Here is a 9,102-nt window from a genome sequence, read left to right as displayed (position 1 = left end):
TAAGCTCATGTTTTGTATCCTAGTATTTGAGCCCACATTTTGTATCCAAGTATTCTATTTATGTAAATTTGATCTTTTATCCAAGTACTCAATTTATGTAAATTTGATTGAATGTGATTAGTATAAGTTTATGAGTTTATTTGACGCTAAGTTTGATAATGCTCCATCAGTCAAGGTGAAAAAAAGTAAATCCATAAACTTGTGATTTAGTCCTGTCAAATATTCTGACCAATTATTTTCAACCGAAATACTACTCCGATCAATCCAAGGTGGGTTATTGGCAAGTTCTTTTCACGCAGATACATACTCTATTAATAAGCAGTGGCACATTAAAGCACAATAAAGTCTCGGGATTGAAGACAACTAATCGCAAATAGTCTTAAGTACATAATTTTAAAGTCTTGACTTACAAATGCTAAGTTTCTATCAAATACAAATACAAAGTCCTCATCACTTTGAGCGTATCAAATACTAGTAAATAACTATAGATATTAGCCAATACACACAAAGTAATGTGCGTGCATGCCGCAAATCAGCTTCTTGCCTATGAAGCTGGGCTTGATCATTGTGGAGTGCCAACTTCCTCTTCTCAATCTGTTCTTCTCTCTTTTAAAGTTCTTCCTCTTTTCTTAGTACTTCTGATTCTCTCTTTACAAGGGCTTGCTCTTTATATTCATTACTATCTGCCCACTTGAAATATTTGCAGTGTGGTAACTCCTAATTATACATAAATAATCAAGTATGTTTGATGTCAAAACTTTGAATAAAACATTAATATATAAACAGAAACACAAAAGTACTATTAATTGTGTCTACCTCTTTGTTGTACAGTAAACATCCAAAGAATGCTCGCTCTAGATTTCTTGGAGTAATTGATATTCTAAGTACATATTGTTTTCCACAACTGCACATTGGGTCGTTACTCACCTCCAACAGAGTTAGTGACATGTGAAGTTTGATGTCAGAATTTTGAATAAAACATTAATATGTAAGTGTGTTAATTTACTTTCCATCATGTGCTAATTTACTTTCCACAACAAAACTTTGGAAAGATAAATTGTCCACAAAATTTATTATCAACCTAATGGATTAGATAAATTCTTCTCAAAATTATAAGGTAGAGTTTATAAACGAAGAGCAGATTCTGTCAACAAAATATGTTGATATTAAAGCATGAAGTTCATAGATATGAAAGACATACCTGAAAACATGTGAAATGTCCGTTTATAGACTGGTACAATATCTCGAGTATCAACTAGTCGAATCTGATAGACTATAGTAGCCAACAAACAAAGTGTCCCATGAGCCTTGGTTAGGGTGGAAGAGATTTATAATATCTTAAATGAATGTGATCAACAATAAATCATACAACAGTTACAGGCTCTTCACCCTTTCACCAGCAATTTGCTATCAAATTTCAAATGTGCAAAATGACAAGTTCTTTCCAACCAACCTTTCATGGGGAGATCTTTAGAAACAAAGGGAATTGACCTTTCACCAACCATAACTAGTGGACATTAGCCTCCCCACACTACAGGTAAAGTGAAAACCGAAATTCACTTTTGAAATTTGAGGGGGAGAAAATCGGTTAACTAGTTAACTAAATGAAGAGTTTTCATTTAATTTTATAAGTGCCCATGGAACAAATAAGAACTTGACAAATAAATGAAACCTTTTTGTAATGGAACTAGTGCCAAATGGAAGAAAAAGAATACTGGCATATTAGGCAATCACTTGAAGCTATTTGTTGCCCATATGTTTGAGAACATGTACGCTATGCAAAGACCAATTTAAAGGCAAAAGGTTTGTGAAATAAATTGTGCTCAGCCTAACCAAGTGCAATACTTTTGCAAAAAACATATAAACTTGAGAGATTGTGATTTTGCTTCAATAAATGCAAATTATTTGAGGCTTTCGACTAATTTGCATCATTCTACTTTTTTTCCCAAATCAAGAGGATTTGATTTATCGATTGTATGGGCTTTTCACTAATCCCCGTATCATTTTACTTTTCCCAGTTACTTCCTGTCAATACCAAGCAAGTGGAATTCATAAGTTGGAAGATTACAAAGTAAATGCACTCAACCTGTTTACTTCGGTTACCATCCCTCTACTCTTCCAATTTGAATTCATAAAAATTGGAAGATTACAAATTAAATGCAAATAATTTGAGTTTTAAAGATTACCAAACTACATGCATATTCAAATTGTGCAATATCAAAGGCCTAATTCTGGAACCAATAAAAGTCATAAGAACATAAAACAAGAAAAATTAAGAATTTGGGAAGATAAAAGGAAAGGAGAAGAAAGTATTACTCAGCAGGAGACGACATTGCGGATGGAGAACAGTAGTTCAGATTTTCTGGTTGTCGTTACGAAGCAAACTCAAATACGAAACCTCTGTTTTGAACTGGTTGTTGATACTTACACATTGGAATTCATATAACAACGAGGAATAGCGAGAAAAAATTCCAGCGCATCACAACCAATCTACCACCATTTTCAAGCAACTATAGATGCAGACAAGAATATGTACATAGCCGTTGAAAAATCAAATGAAAAAAAGGGAAAAATATTCAAAAATAAAGAAGTAATCTGAGATTGGAGTAGTGACTTACCTAGGATGATGTCGAACTTTGAGCAAAATCCTCTAGCGTATAGGAGAAAGGGTCTATCATGGGTAAGAGTTGGGAGCAAGAGTTGCATAGAGAGAGGGTAGGGGAGAGAGAGACCAATTTTAGTGGAAATGTGAAACGCACCGTTTCATTGAGGGATTTACACAATTTCGGCTTCAACTAAACATACCATTTTATTTACTCCAAAATGATATGTTTGACTCTACGTAGGATGTCTTTCGCGGGGCCTTCCCCCCGTATGTCTAGGTTTAGAGGTTTTCACGAAGGAAATCTAAAACCGTTGGCTATGACTTGTTTATCTTGTGAATTTTTGTTTCAAAAATCTGAATCAAACAATCGATGTACTTATGGGCGTCCTCTAGCTCTCTTCCATGATAAATTATGACACTTTAGATCACTATTGAATTGAACAAAATGATGTCATCCTTGACATTTTGCACTCAAGCACTCCACCTCTCACCTCCACCAATCCAAAACATCATCTTCATCTAAGGCCAACGTCTCCCTCCCCTCTTGAAGCCTATAAATATCTCTCTCACTTTCTTATTTTTTCACACCTCTCCTCCTAGCCTTCTCTTGAGTCTTGAGAGCATTTTTCCTTTAGTGAGCAATAGAGTGAAACCGAGTGAAGTTCTTGAGTGTTCTTGAGTGAAATTGTTTTAGGAGCTTTAAAGGCCACAATTTCTATAAGTAATATTGCCCTATCTTTTGTTAAGTGTTAAAATGACATGTTAGGTTTTAATTTATAGCATGGGAATGAGGTTTTGATTGAGTTTAATGCAGGTTTAGCATTCTAAGTTCAAAACGGGGTTAATGGGGAAATATTGATTTCATAAATTATTTTGGGTTGAATTTTTAGCTTTAGCCATGGCATGTATTAGAATAATTTTATACGATTTATAAATATCTTAGGATAAATTTTGAATGTTTAATTTTGAAGTTGGAAGCATGTCATAATAGGTTTTAATTCTATCTTGTGTTAATCATCTAGCATGCATTGGTTTTGATTAGTTTATACTTAACTTAAGGAAGTTTTGATTAATTTACCTAGGCTTTGAATAATGTGCATTTAAAAAAGTCTTGTGATTGTGATAAGAATTAAAATGCATGACTTAACTAAGTTTTGAAACATCTTTGGGTAAGGAAAGCTAGAAACATCATACATGCTTAATAGATGGATCAGTGAAGATTAAGGTCTTAAAGTCATATTTATGTGTTGGGATAAACTTGCATGATCTAAGCCTAAGTTTTTAATTTGTTCCTAAGGTTATAATTACTATTGGCACTTGATGAATTCGAGTACACATGCATCCATAGAGATTGAATAGTTGAAATCACATCTAGGCCTTAATAAAATACATGCCTTGGGTCGAGTGTAATTAGCATAGTTGCACTTTGATTCTTACAATTATAAGGCATAGATGATTTTAGAATATAGGAATTATGGGTTTTGTGAAGTTTGGTGAATTTTGGGGGCCAAATGAAAATAGTGAGAATTTATGGCCTTGGTCGAAATTGTGCCAAGTATAGGGGTAGTTTTGTAAATACTAAATTTTTGAACCTTTTGATTATGAACATCTTCCTTAGAGGTTCAAATCCTAACTTAGCATAACTTTGATTTTAACCGCTTCGATTCTTTAACTTCGGATAGTTTACAGGTTAGCTTTTAACTTACTCTTAGATAATTTATTTATGATTCTTATATAAATGCCACATTCATATTATAAATATCATTTTGAGCATGAAACATAATATGATACATCATTGAGCATTTGATTACTTGTTTACATGACATATGAAATTCTAACCATTTTAGCATATTGTATATATAAATGTCATTTTGATATGAAAGCTTGCTACATATGCACATGTCATGAAATACATCTTTCAAGTATAGTATGAAAATGACTTTTGTCACGACCCCAAAGGCTAGGATAGAGAATTATTCTAGTGAAACTCATTTGTCCATTCTGAAGTGAGTAAAAATAGAGTAGTAATTTCTGGGTTGACAAAGAACTGTTAACGGATTTTTTCGAATGGATTCTTTTTAAAGAATATCGGAGTGAAGTCGTATATAACACCTAATGCTAGTGGGTGCATATGTTACGATAAAATGTTATAATGATGTTATGTTATAATACCAATGCATTAATAACGATGTCTACAGACAAAAACGTAGTGTCAACATGAGTTGTGATACAGTCACCGACAGGTGTTCACGTTGCATATAGGGAACCGTGTTGTTGCCATACGTATGTTAATGATGGCTTTAATAATGATGAAATGTTATATTTTTTAAAAGCAATGAGGTATAAAATGTTCTCTTTCGAAATATCATTTTTTTAAACTAGAAAGTGAAAAATGTTCTCAGAAAGAAATGTGCATTAAAATTTTTCTGAGAAATATTAAAGAACCTAGATGGGAGACATATATTGATTTTTCTACACACATGCATCTCATGTTTATCATTAATTATGCATATCTTATTTCTATGCAAGTTAGTTGTTTAACTTACTGAAATTTTAAGTAAATCTCACCCATGTAGACTCACTATCATTCTCTCGGAATAATAAAAGTTGTGTCAAGACCAGTAGAGAATGAACATGATGGACCACTGGATACATATGGTTGAAGAGGAGCCAGACTTTGAGCGAAGACTAGATATAATTTTAATGCTCATAAGTATTGACTCATCGTACTTCATAGTGTATGAAAGAGTTCATCTAACTATGGAACTTGAATTAAGTATTTTGTATTAAGGAAATGTTATTCTTAAGTTTGAACTTATGGCTATTAATATTATTGGGATGTTTAGTTCATTTTGGCATAAATTTTTTAAGTCACTATATTTTTCACTGTAATTATTGCATACTGCTAGTTTCATACTAAAATGTATTACATATTAACTGTCATGAACGAGAGTATGTAACATTGTGTTGTATGTCTCGATACTCTAAATCTTCGTTACATCCCAAACAATGGTACAGAGCGTCATATTTAAACCAATGAGTAGGGCTACTCTGCCGCCCCACTCTTACCACTGGGTGTACCACCCAGCGTTTTTTTTCCTTTTTTTTTTACATTTTTTTAATACATTTAAATATTTTTAAAAAATAAAAAAATACACCAATATACTCACTACAAGAAATACTGTGTTTTTCCAGCGAGGAATTTCATGACAAAAAGTGGCTTTTTTGTGGGAAAAACTCAATTCCCACAAAATTTTGTTATGGGAAGCTCGTGGCGTATAATTCGCCGCAAAAAGTATTATAACTCACGAAAGGTTTAATTCGTGACCAATATCTATGTTTTCCCACGACACATCTCGCAGCAAGAGCTGATGAAGCTCATTGTAAAAACACATCCATTTTCGTTTAGGCTCGTGGGAATAGGAGCAATTACCGCGAGAGGTATTGGTGGGTATTAGTATTAGCCACTAGAACATTTGGCGGAAAAAATTTGTTCTGGGAAAAAAAATTATTTTCCGCTAGTATTCTTCGCGGCAACTGCTAAAAGAATTCAGAAAAAAAAAATTTGTTAAAGCGAAAAAAAAATTGAGACTGAGCAAAAAATGATAGTAAAAAAATGTCTAATATAAGCAAAAAAGTTATATACCAACCAACACAACCATGAAATGCAATAAAACCACTTTCAACATAGTCTGTCCAACTGTTAATATCAATCTACAAATGTTCTTTCAAGCTTCATACACACCAACAACAATCCTGATCAACATATCACTTTAATATATTTAGTACCAATTCACATCATTCCACTTCACACTCCCATATATATAACTCAAAGAGTCAAATTGTAAGACATATCAACAATCTTGCTGCCCATGTAATCCAATCCAACACAAATGTGGATATTTTATCCATCTAAAACTTGAGTTCGATACAATAAATAACACAACTATATAATCATAAACCAAATTCACATATCATGAGACTGGTCTGCTAAATAACTGGAGATCTTCCTTTAATCCACAAGACCCAGTTCAAGCTAGCCAGTTCAAGTCAGATGGATAAGGCCTTCAAGTAGATAGGAAAACAAAGTATAGTCTTTTTAAAGGTAAAAACAAAAAAGAATAGAAAGAGGCCAATTTCCATGCCTCTGCTCTAGAAATCCTTGTTAGTTTTCACAAACTCAATCAACCAATGCACGGGGCAAAGCTTGAAGCCATTCCTCCCAACCAAGTTCGTAGAACATTGCACCCAACACATGATTCAACAAATGCTCTTGTGTAAAAATGACAGTGGCATTTCCATTGTGCCTATTAAAGATCTAAATATCAGAAGATACAGATATTCATCCTATTGGAAAATGCATCTATAGCTACATAAAATTGATATGTGTACACAATTTAACAATGCAATTAAAGACAAGGAGGTCATGCAAAGAAGAGTAGGAAAGTATATTTTTTTGAACCACAATTACCCGTAGTAATTACAGAATGTTGAAATGCCTGTCATCCCAGCCCATAAGGAATACAAGAATAGCTCCATCACCTTCATGGTGACAAATATATTCAATTGTTGCTTCCACCTATAATGAAGTACCAATGACAATGATCATGATCTTAAAAAAATCCTATTTTTACTTAGAGACAGGAGATATATATATATATAAAAGGGAACTGAAAGCTTGAAACCATTTTACTGAATCCTAGCTATACTGATTTTGTATTCTCTTGATAAGAGGGAACTGAAATGCATTGTAAGGAAAATACCCCACTGAATCCAATTAATCAGGTTGAGGTTTGCTTTCCAAAACACACCAAATACCATTAAAACCCAAACAAACCGAAAAAATAGAAGTAAAGATAAAACAAAACAAATATCGTATCATTAGAAACTAACCATATCTGTCCATAACTTCAACAACCTAGAAGCCAAATTTAAACAAATAATCATTGCACTTATGAAGGTACAAAAAGGCATGCATACTGAAATTGCCTAAACCAAAACGGAGTATAATTTTATTCTACCTCATCAAGCAGTAGGTTGAACTCATAAGCCCCTTGACAAGCATACTCATGATTGCATAAGTTCAATCCATTATATTCCTCTACTTATCCACTCAAACACATTCATTATTCAAGCAAAAGTTCACATAATACATTCAATGTACAAAATCTGTGCAGCCACTATACAACCATACAATGGCCCTCCAAGCTTGAGGCTCTCAATCCCGAATAATGTGGCATGTTATTTGTAGACAAAGGCATAGTAACTAGTAAGGGTCCATTCAATCAAAAATTCAAACTTTATTTTTTCACCGTTCATCCTTTGACAACAAAATCACAACATAATAAATTAATCGAAAACACTCACAAGTGATAAACCAAAAATCACAAAAAAATTCACAAATCAAAATAGAGATAGAACTCGATATGAGGAAACAGAAAACTCACACCCTTCAACAAAATATACCCTAAATCAGAAGCTCATTAAAGTTTTTACAATATGCAGTTATGCACATATTGATACCAGTTCACAAAAAATACACAAAAAAGAGAAGGATAAACAAAAACTGACTTTTTTTTTATAAGTGTTCAATGGATACTAAATAAATTGATATAAAGGAATCTCAAGTACATGAATTGCAATGACAAGCCAAAAGGGCAAAGTACCCTGCCTTTCGTTACATAGCACAAGAGAAAAAGCTTTTGGATTCCTTATATCAATACACACAGAATAAAGATTAATAGAGAAAGAAAAATCATCAATGCAATAACAGGAAATTCAAATAGAAAATACACACAATGCAAGAAACATCATAAAGAATACACACAGAAAGAATACACTCAGAATACACACATAAAGAAATTCAAATAGAGAATACACACAATGCAAGAAAACATTGTAATGATTCAAGAACATACAAGAAAACCAAACCAGTAGAATCACTGATTGACATCCATGCAACCCAAAAAAATTTATCAGGTTCAAATCAACTAACAGATATATATGAACGAACAAACAAACAAAATTACCCACAAAAACAAAAAGGAAAGAAATCAAGCTATTTTCAGCTGGATGGGGAACTATACATGTTCATCCTCGATGGGGAGCTATACAACATATATAAACCCTAAATCCTAAAATATAAAATATTAAAATATACCTTCCACAATTATAAAATACAGATTCAGCTTGATGGGGAGCTATACAAAAAAAAAACTATAAAATATAAACCCTAATCAGATTTCGAAATATGTAAAAAACCCTAAATCTCAAATCTGTAAGTTCGATAAAAACCCTAAATGAAATGAATCAATTAGCAATGAATTGAAACATTGTAATGATTCATGAAGTAAATGTAAGATTTTGAAAATTAAAAAGCATATATATGTTCACATACCGATTAGCTCGCCGAGAGAGGGTGAAACAATATCTGTGATTCTGTAGCCTCGGGAACAACTAGAAGTGGAGGACAGAACGGACCAACAGTGTCGACGGCG

At 32.9% G+C, this 9,102-nt stretch overlaps 1 long non-coding RNA gene across 1 annotated transcript; it reads right to left on the bottom strand.

Annotated features, from left to right (window-relative positions):
* Positions 1 to 502: 502 nt before the first annotated feature.
* Positions 503 to 2,724, bottom strand: LOC121238406. Its single transcript, XR_005935118.1, has 3 exons — positions 2,619 to 2,724; positions 1,257 to 1,337; positions 503 to 679 (listed from the first exon to the last, which is right to left on the bottom strand). It is a non-coding gene; the product is annotated as an uncharacterized LOC121238406 (long non-coding RNA).
* Between the last annotated feature and the right edge of the window lie 6,378 nt (positions 2,725 to 9,102).

This window comes from Juglans microcarpa x Juglans regia, chromosome 7D (assembly GCF_004785595.1).
Source record: "Juglans microcarpa x Juglans regia isolate MS1-56 chromosome 7D, Jm3101_v1.0, whole genome shotgun sequence".
NCBI classification, from domain to species: domain Eukaryota; kingdom Viridiplantae; phylum Streptophyta; class Magnoliopsida; order Fagales; family Juglandaceae; genus Juglans; species Juglans microcarpa x Juglans regia.
Note: the sequence above shows the minus strand (reverse complement) of the source record. Positions and strands in the feature narration are given on the sequence as shown.